The sequence below is a fragment of the Aedes albopictus genome, chromosome 3 (genome assembly GCF_035046485.1).
Source record: "Aedes albopictus strain Foshan chromosome 3, AalbF5, whole genome shotgun sequence".
NCBI lineage: Eukaryota > Metazoa > Arthropoda > Insecta > Diptera > Culicidae > Aedes > Aedes albopictus.
In genome coordinates this window covers 230,346,444-230,355,372 of record NC_085138.1, presented here as the reverse complement: position 1 = coordinate 230,355,372, position 8,929 = coordinate 230,346,444, and the positions used below count along the sequence as shown (strand labels likewise).

Here is an 8,929-nt window from a genome sequence, read left to right as displayed (position 1 = left end):
AACATTATGCTGAATTGCATCTCGTACAATCGAACTGCTATTTTGTTACAGACTAATAATAATAAATAAATGCCTCATTTTAACGTTGATTAAAGGGTGTCCACGATGAAATTGACACACAGAAAATATTGTATAACTTTTGATTGCGTTCGCCAAAATAGCTAATTTTTTGACCATGAATAGTATCTTATGTGTAGCTAATACCATAAAATTTTCATTAAAATCGGTTGTGCCATCTTGGATATTGGACCGCCTCTCGGATTTTGAGTCGTCATCTTGAATATTCTGGTTCCCAATTTTGGACTTCGGACATCTTCCCCTTATCAAATACAGGGGATAGACAAAATGATCGGGACAGGCAAAATTTTCCCTTCTCAAGAAATATTCATATAGCTGTAACTTTTCTAAAAGTGCATCAAATATTCTCAAATTTTTACTGTAAGTGGATCATCTAGTTGTGTATCGGTGGACAAAATTTGGAAAAAATCGGGCTATTCTGCACGAAGTTATAAAGGTTCTAGAAAAAGGTATATTTATCCGATAGCCAACTTTGAGCTGCCATATCTCCGGATTCAATGAACCGAATTGAATGAAGTTTTGACCATTTATGACTTATATAATGAGCTTTGAAAAACTTTTGACTTAACTTAAAATTCTTAATGCAGAAGAAAATTATAACGATTAGATTATTTTTCTAATAAAACACCAAATTTTCTTAAATTTCAACATCGTTTCAAAATTCAAGATGCTCATTAAAATTCATTTATATTCCCTCTAATTGTCTTGAATATAAATATGTTTTGAAAGAAAGTAACAACATAGCCGGCAATTCAGTGAAAAAGTAATGGGATGCATATTAAAAATAGACCAATTTACTAAAAAATCATAAAATAAATGAAATCGCTACAACTTTTTCTCTTGTTGATAATTTCCAGTTATGTCAAACGTTTTTCAGAGCTCATTATATAAGTCGTAAATGGTCAAAATGTCATTGCATTTGTTTCGTTGAATCCGGAGATATAGCAGATCAAATTTGGCTATCGGATAAATATACCTTTTTCTAGAATCTTTATAACTTCGTGCAGAATAGCCCGATCTTTTCCAAATTTTGTCCACCGATACACAACTAGTTGATCCACTTACAGTAAAAAATTGAGAATATTTGATGCACTTTTAGAAAAGTTACAGCTATATGAATATTTTTTGAGGAGGGAAAATTTTGCCTGTCCCGATCATTTTGTCTATCCCCTGTATATCCACATAGCATGGTTTTAGAGCCTTAAACAGCCGTCTGTTCTAGTTGTGTGCCCATCTTGCATAATAGGCCGCCATCTTGAATTCTTGGCCGACATCGCGGCTTTGTGGAGTCCATTGATGATTTCCGCATAAAATTCGACAACCATGCTAAAATTTACAAAATTCGGCGAAATATGATATGTCGCATGATAGAATTTGGTTCAGTTTTGTATATGACCAGTTCATCGGTGCAAGTCTGGATCACTAAAATGGTCATAACTCCGGAACGCTTGGACCGATCCGTACCATTTTCAATAGCAAACAATGCGGTAAAATACCGGTTCGATTCGAGCTATAATCCGTAATTTGCTGCTGGCCAATGGGAAGTGCCTTAAAATTAAGTGAACTTTTTTTCCACACAGACATACATACATACACAGTACATACATACACACATACAGACATCATATCTGTTCGTTGAACTTAGTTGATTGGTATATGTGACTCGACTCTCCGAGCCTTTTATCGAAAATTCGTTTTTTAAGTGAACAAATAGCCTTTCAGTTCACTTTGGTGTACGAGAAAGATAAAAAGTTTATGTAAAACTTAAAAACTGAAAAAAGCAATTCAGAAGATACCTTGATACTTCCTCTAAATGTGTAAGAAAAACGATTTTGAAAATATTGCTCCGTGATTTAATAAAAAATAAACAACCAAGTAAACAACTTAAAAAATGAGGAAATGCATCTAGTTTCATTCAAAGACATTTTTCCTAGTTTGCGGCTATGGATCAGCTCTATTGGAGCATATAGAACCTCTTAGCCCTGTTAAACATGTTCTATATTCGACTATGAAACCAACTTAATGACATTTTTCCGGCTTAATTGATACTTGACTTTTGTGTATTTTTTAATCAATTGTACCAATTAAAGATTTTTTTATACACAATTACGATAAGTTTTGGAAATTGGATTAAGATTTTTTGTAGAACCAGAAAGGCACGGATCTAGGTTTATGGCCCCGGCGATAAAACCGAGCATAACAAACGTGTTTGACCCAAGCGAGGTTACGGCAGCAGCAGCGAAACAGTCCGTCCCCAAAACGTTAAGAAGAGTACTGATAAAAAACTAACAAGGACATTTTCAAGCCAATTCTATATCCTTATATGTAAAACAGTAGACAGGATCTCAAAAAAACGAATTTCTAATCTATTCGGTTCGTCTTCTTTTGAGAATGAAATGTGAGTTCCGTCACCTTATTGAAGTTAAAAAAGAGACAGACATCGTCTTCAGCCATTGCTGGCTGTAGGTACACCCAACTAACAATTGCAAGTCACAAACAAGCAAGCTTGCTAAATTGTAGCTTAATAATGGTAATTATAGCTGAGCTAAAATTATACTCTATACATTACTGTTTAAATGATTTTTCAATTGAGAAATTAATCAATGTTCGACTTTCCTCATCGAAATTAACAATGATAAATTAAAACACTTTTCAAACGTTTAACAATAAATTTATTCGACAAGCATTGATTCCTCAACAAAACAGTTTAACAAAACATTTGTCTGCATCTTATTAAGCTGATGTATCGATAAGCATATGTTCCTGTACAATGTGCTTTTCACTTGTCAAATAAACGCTTTCAACCCGTCATATTTTGACTCGGAACTTGGCTCGGATAATGGGATAAATCAATAACAAATTTTGAAAACGACGTATAATCAATGCTTCAATGATTTAATCATGGCTAAAACTGCTTAGACAACCAAGTTATTAAAGAACTAATATTTTAAACAAATCACATAATATAAAACAGAATAGAATTATGTAGCTCAACATTGAGTGCCACAAGACGTAAAAGGTGTCCACGATGAAATTGGCACACAGAAAATATTGAATAACTTATGATTGTGTTCGCCAAAATAGCTGATTTTTTGACCATGAATAGTATATTATGTGTAGCTAATACCATAAAATTTTCATTAAAATCGGTTGAGTATTGGCGCAGATATTGTCGATATCATAAAATGAGATTTTAAAAAATTTGGGCACCCATTTCAAAAAATTGATTAGGCTATAACTTATCAAAACGTTTGAAAATTTCACTCGATATTCTTAACATAGTATCAATTAAGTGGTAAAAATTTGATCGAAATCGGTTCAGTACTTTTTCTAGTAAATATCCAAATCTCAAATCGCTTCAAGGCAGTGTTGGTAAAATCACACTCAAAGCTCACTCATGAACCGCTCCTGCGTGAGTAAACTCGTGCGCGATTCTGAATCGTTTTCTCACGGACGAGATTTTCATGCAAAATCTCGCTCTCACGAGTCAAGCGTTGAAATCTCGTTCGCTTGTAAAACGAATCCAAATCAATTTGAACGGCATCCAATGTTGTTGTACGATAGGTTTGCTTTTGTTCTATCATACAATCCTAAAAACTTCGATGTAAATAATAAGAACATCAAGAAATAACGCAATGAGTGAAATCGCGAGTCAACTCATGCATGATTTTTTCGGCGGTGAGTTTGGCGAGTCAAGAATCGCGCGTGAAACAACTCAAGCATGAGATTTGAGAATTTGTGTTTTTACCAACACTGCTTCAAGGTAAATTTTAGGTACAGCACACTGCACTGGTAATCAGCAAACTTGGCTGACTTTTGCGTGCTGATTGCATTCAGCAATACAAATTACTGAGTAACAGCAATTATTTTTCAACTTGCTGAACAAGCAAAAATGTTGCTGAAGTTCAGCAATTTCTTTTGCTGATTTTTTTGCGTGCTCCAGAGTCCAGAGTCCAGAAATGGTAACCAGAATATTCAAGATGGCGACTCAAAAATTCAAGTGGCGGTTGTTTTAAGGAGTTTTAGGCTCTTAAGGACAGACTTGCTAGAATCCCAAAATGGCCGCCACAATGGCTGACTTTGGCACCTACTCATTTTTAGCTTATTACATGTGAAAGAAAAGCACTGTTGTTTGAAGCTTGCTTCTTGAGATTTGTGCATCTGAAGTTCTGATGCGCTTTTGAAGCGGGATTTTAAAACGTTTGTCGTTAAGCCATACAATATATTTGGTAGGGAGAAAATGTCCGGAGTCCCAAAATGGCGACCAGAATATCCAGGATGATGGCCCAAAATCCATAATAACGGCTCAAATTTCAAGAAGGCAGTTGTTAAAGAAATTTTATTCCCAAAAGCTAAGCAATTTGAATATATTCGGTAAGAGGTAGATATGTTCGATGTTTAAAATGGCAATCAGAAGATGGCGGCTCAAAATGCAAGATGGCAACCAACAATTCGAGATGGAAGCTGACTTAAGGAATTAAGGCCAGAGATGAACCAGCCCAAGGCTGAAAGTCTCTTAAATAAAGCGAATTGAATTGAATTGTGTTAAGGCCGTTTCTTTTCAGAAGTGATAGCAGCTTCAAGACTGTAATTTTATAATGATTCATGATTTCATAGTGACAATTATCTTAATATGACTCGTCCAACCTCGTATTACAATGTGGATAAACTTTCACATAATTAAGGAAAATAATAAGCTTAAGAACATATCAACTATTCTCTGAGATATTTTACCTTGCTTCCTAATGGCTGCTCAGTTGACAAACTACACCTTTTAGTTTCCTTATACGTCAACGGCAAAGGTACGTAATGCAGAAGCTGGAATCACTAAATACAAGAGGAAATACCTTCGGTTTGAAGCATGCAGTATAGGGATAATTTGGTATGGGGAAAACGCATAGAATCCAAAAATGGCGACCAGAGTATCCAAGAGAGTGGCCGAAATATCCAGCAGCTGGCTTTACGCTTTGTTCAGCGCCCAAATGTATTCTATTCTAATTCTACTATATCGAACTGGTTGCCTTTGCGCTTCTGTGGCTGAAAGTCTCTATAATAAAGATAAATCAATCAATCAATCAATTTGCGCTGCTGTCACTTTTCTACCCTGTCCGTGGTAGAATAATGAAAACGAGGATGTTGATGTGTGGCTCTTGTTCCTTTTCCAGTCCATTATGAGTTGTCATTAGCCGGTATCCAAGTTTCCGGGCCCGTTAGAGCATAGGCTCAGAAGAGGGTCAGGTGTCAGCCACTCTCGAGGGGATGAGCAACTGACGAAAAATTGCAAGTGCTGGGATCGAACCCATGCATGAACCCACGCTTTATTCTTCAGAAGCTATTCAGCCCAAAACACGTGCTTTCCATTCTTATTTCGTTGTCAGTATTTTTATCACACGGTGAGAAAATTTGAATCAAATGCGGCCAAAAAAAAGTATAATAACACAAGTTTACAGCATTTTTGAACTCGGTAAGCTGATGATCATTTTTGGTGTAAAATCATGTCCTGAGTTCGAAAACGCAAAGGAAAAAAATTACAGTAGAGCGGAAATGTTTTCGACTTTCCATAGAAGGTTGATGATTTGAAATCGATTTTTGTTCTATTTTTAAGCAAGGTCGCTCACTTCAAACATCTCATTCTCCGTAATCAATGCTCCGATTGAGCTAAAATTTTTACTGTAACTCGCCTACATATGATATGTCAAATGATCGTCGAGAAAGAATTTTTAAATTGTTTTTTTTCTTATTGATAAAAATACATTGCTTCAAAAATTTTTGGGAATTTTGCTAAAATTTAAGGATATCGTCCCTAAAACACGCCAATATCTTGAATTTCATCAATCTGACGCAACACCTGTATTCAGATGATCGAATGGTATTGTATTTAGCTTTCGATTTATGGAAAAAAGATTAAAAATTGGTTGAGCAAAACTCAATATATTTGAATTTTAGTAAATTACATGTTTCTAAAAGTTGTAAAACTCGATATTGAGCTAAAACTCCAAAACTGTTCTACTTAAAAAAATTTGAAGGTCGGTTTCGAAATCAGCACTAAATTGTGCTCCAAAAATTTTGGTCATTGACAGAAGTTCACGACTTTCGTTTTATTTTGTAAACTAGTGTAATCAAGGTAGAGTTTATTTATTTACAGACATGAATGCTTCATAATAACGTTGATTAAGTCTCTCGGCACTCAATGTTGAGCTGCATAATTCCATTCTATTTTCTTTTGTGTGATTTATTTGAAATGTTGGTTACCGGTTGTCTAAACAGTTTTAGCCGTGATTTTTCCCATTGTCCGAACAAAGTTGTGAGTCGAAGTATGACGGACTGAAAGCGTTTATTCGACAAGTGAAAAGCACATTGTACAGGAACCTATGCCATCAGCTTAATAATAAGCAGACAAATGTTTTGTTAAACTGTTTTGTAAAGGAATAAATGCTTATCGAATAAAATTCTTATTAAACTCTAGAAAAGTGTTTTAATTTATCATTTTCAATGCCGATGAGGAAAGTCGGACATTGGCTAGAATACATCTTGTAAAAGAACAATCAATCCGATAACTCGTGTCCCCAGTAGAATAAACTTATAGTGTTTAAACAATCACTTTGGCCCCAACCCAACTACTCCACATGGGTGGCGCGGGCTGACCTGCGGGCTTGGAAAACTTTGGGCGGCCTGCAATCCCGTGTACTCACCTGAGTTCCTCACTCTCGCAGAGGAACTTTCCTCTCCGTATTCGCGAGGTGAGCTTTCCCCAACCCAACTTATTGTATTCACTCTCTGCCGAATCATCCACGCCAGCGCAGCGCGAGACTGCGAGAGTTTCGCGCGGCGCGATTCACGTCACTCCTCGGTGATAGGGGATTGCGGGTCATAACGCAACCTTTTAGTCAGTTCTGGTCCGCGCAGTATACAATTTTCCACATAATATAAACATGCTACCTTTCAGTTGCTAGAAAACTGTAGGTGACAAAAAAAAACCATAAGAAGTGGGACAAAAATCCCGCTGATATTTTCCGCTTCGAGTTGCAATGAATCAGGTGATTTCATCCAGCTTTTCACAGCTGCAATAGAAGGTGGAGGTGCATGGTAATTAATTGGTTGAAGCTATATAATCATCTCTCTATCGCTTTAAGTTAAACTATCTTTAGTGAAGTTGTAAAAGCATCGTTTTAACCGGTAGAATTTTACGTCTAGTTTGTTGCATTTAAAGAAAACTTCATGTGCATACAACTGTCTTCATAAAAATTGCAGTGAAAACCATTTCCCATACAAAATGGCCAATTTTGATTCACTGTAATTTTGTTGTCCTATGAGCGATTGAGCTGATTCAACAAGATTTTGCTATAACAATATTCACCATATTTGTAGTTCGCTGTCAAATTTTCAGCTCAATTGCTCATAAAACAACAAAGTTACAGCGTGTCAAAGTTGGCCATTTTGTATGGGAAACGGCTTTCACTGCTATTTTTATGATCACAGTTGTAGATATTGAATGAAATAACGTGAAGACGTTCGACCCCAAGGGTGCATACTACCGCAACTTACCCTATGTCCAAGTCCATGCAGACTTTGCGCGCGCTGCTCTTTTGTCCAACCGAGTGTTGGACCATCGCTCTCAACATCGGTGAGCTCAGTTCAGCAGTCAGTATCCATCGAGCTGTTGGATAAAACGGAGTTTATTGTCGACGCAGTCCCCCGGAACCATAAGCAGTGCCTCACTCGTGCGTGATATGTATGCAGAGTTTCGTCGGTTGAATTTATAAGAGTCATGTTGACCTGCTGTTTAGTTTGGGAACGGTGAATTATAGAAGCACGGACGCGCTTCGCCGACGCCGTGAATCACCTGTGCGTTGTACCCTACCAAACGAGCATATTTTAGCTACGTTGGTTCGCTCTGTTAGAAAAGGGGTCTGTAACCCAGAGTGGACCGGAAATAAAGAAAATAAAACTCACCTTAATTGTTCGCTTCTTTAATTGATACCGTGGGCCCTCTCGAAGAACGTCAGTCGGTGGTGTTGTTGCACGGTAAACGAAAGTCAAACAGTGAGAAGTCAAAGTGATTGGAGCGAAAAAAGGGTGCAGCCGAAGCTTTTACCAGGTTTTGCCCGCGAAGACCCCGTCAGGAAGTGTTTCTGAAGAAATTTCAGGTGTTGTTAGTTCGCCGCGCGCTCGATCGCTTTGAGGAAGAAAATTGTTCATCATACCGGTGTCTATCCGATACCTACAGTAGTGTTGTGCTGGTTGTAGATACCTTAGAATTGCTGTTACAATAAATTAGGCTCACTCACCAGGGTGCAAGGACGCCATCTTTTAGAATCCAACATGTTGTATGTAAACATTTGTGTATCCACAAAGGATTCAATTGTGGATACACGATAGATGTTGGCTCCTGTCAGATGCATTAGGTGGGATTAGGGTTGCCACATACGTGGGCTCACTACTATAGTGGATTGTCTGCTGTGGCACACGGTGTCTGAACTAGGGTGCGGAATAGCACACCAAAAGAGAAAACAGAGAAGAATCCAATCAAGTGACATCAACGGGAATAAAAGTGTGATACCAATTGGGGCATATTAGGGTGGGTGCACTTGTTTTTGACTTGTGTCTGAATGTAGTTTCATTGAGGTACCTTTGTTGAGCGTATGTGCAGTACTTTGGTTTGTTGTTTTACTCGTTTTTTTTTTACCAAATTGTGTTATTGTGCACACTACATTTTCATTGTGAGACAAGAAATTTATTATGAAGTGAGTATCTGACTTAAAAGTCTAAACAAAGTTTCGTGTTGGTGAAACATGCATTTCAAAGTTGCTTAAACCCAGAGAAACAAAAGTATACTACTAGTATGCTGATA

The 8,929-nt window shown here is 37.1% G+C and overlaps 1 long non-coding RNA gene across 4 annotated transcripts in view; it reads left to right on the top strand.

The window, feature by feature from the left end:
* Positions 1-7,711: 7,711 nt before the first annotated feature.
* LOC134291520 (uncharacterized) overlaps positions 7,712-8,929 on the top strand; it is a 60,860-nt gene continuing 59,642 nt past the window's right edge. The window contains exons 1-2 of one of the 4 annotated variants that reach the window (XR_009999132.1): positions 7,713-8,103; positions 8,525-8,656. This is a non-coding gene — a long non-coding RNA (uncharacterized LOC134291520). Of the gene's footprint in view, positions 8,319-8,524; positions 8,657-8,929 lie in introns of all 4 variants that reach the window. The other 3 variants (XR_009999133.1, XR_009999134.1, XR_009999131.1) reach the window with 3 other exon arrangements.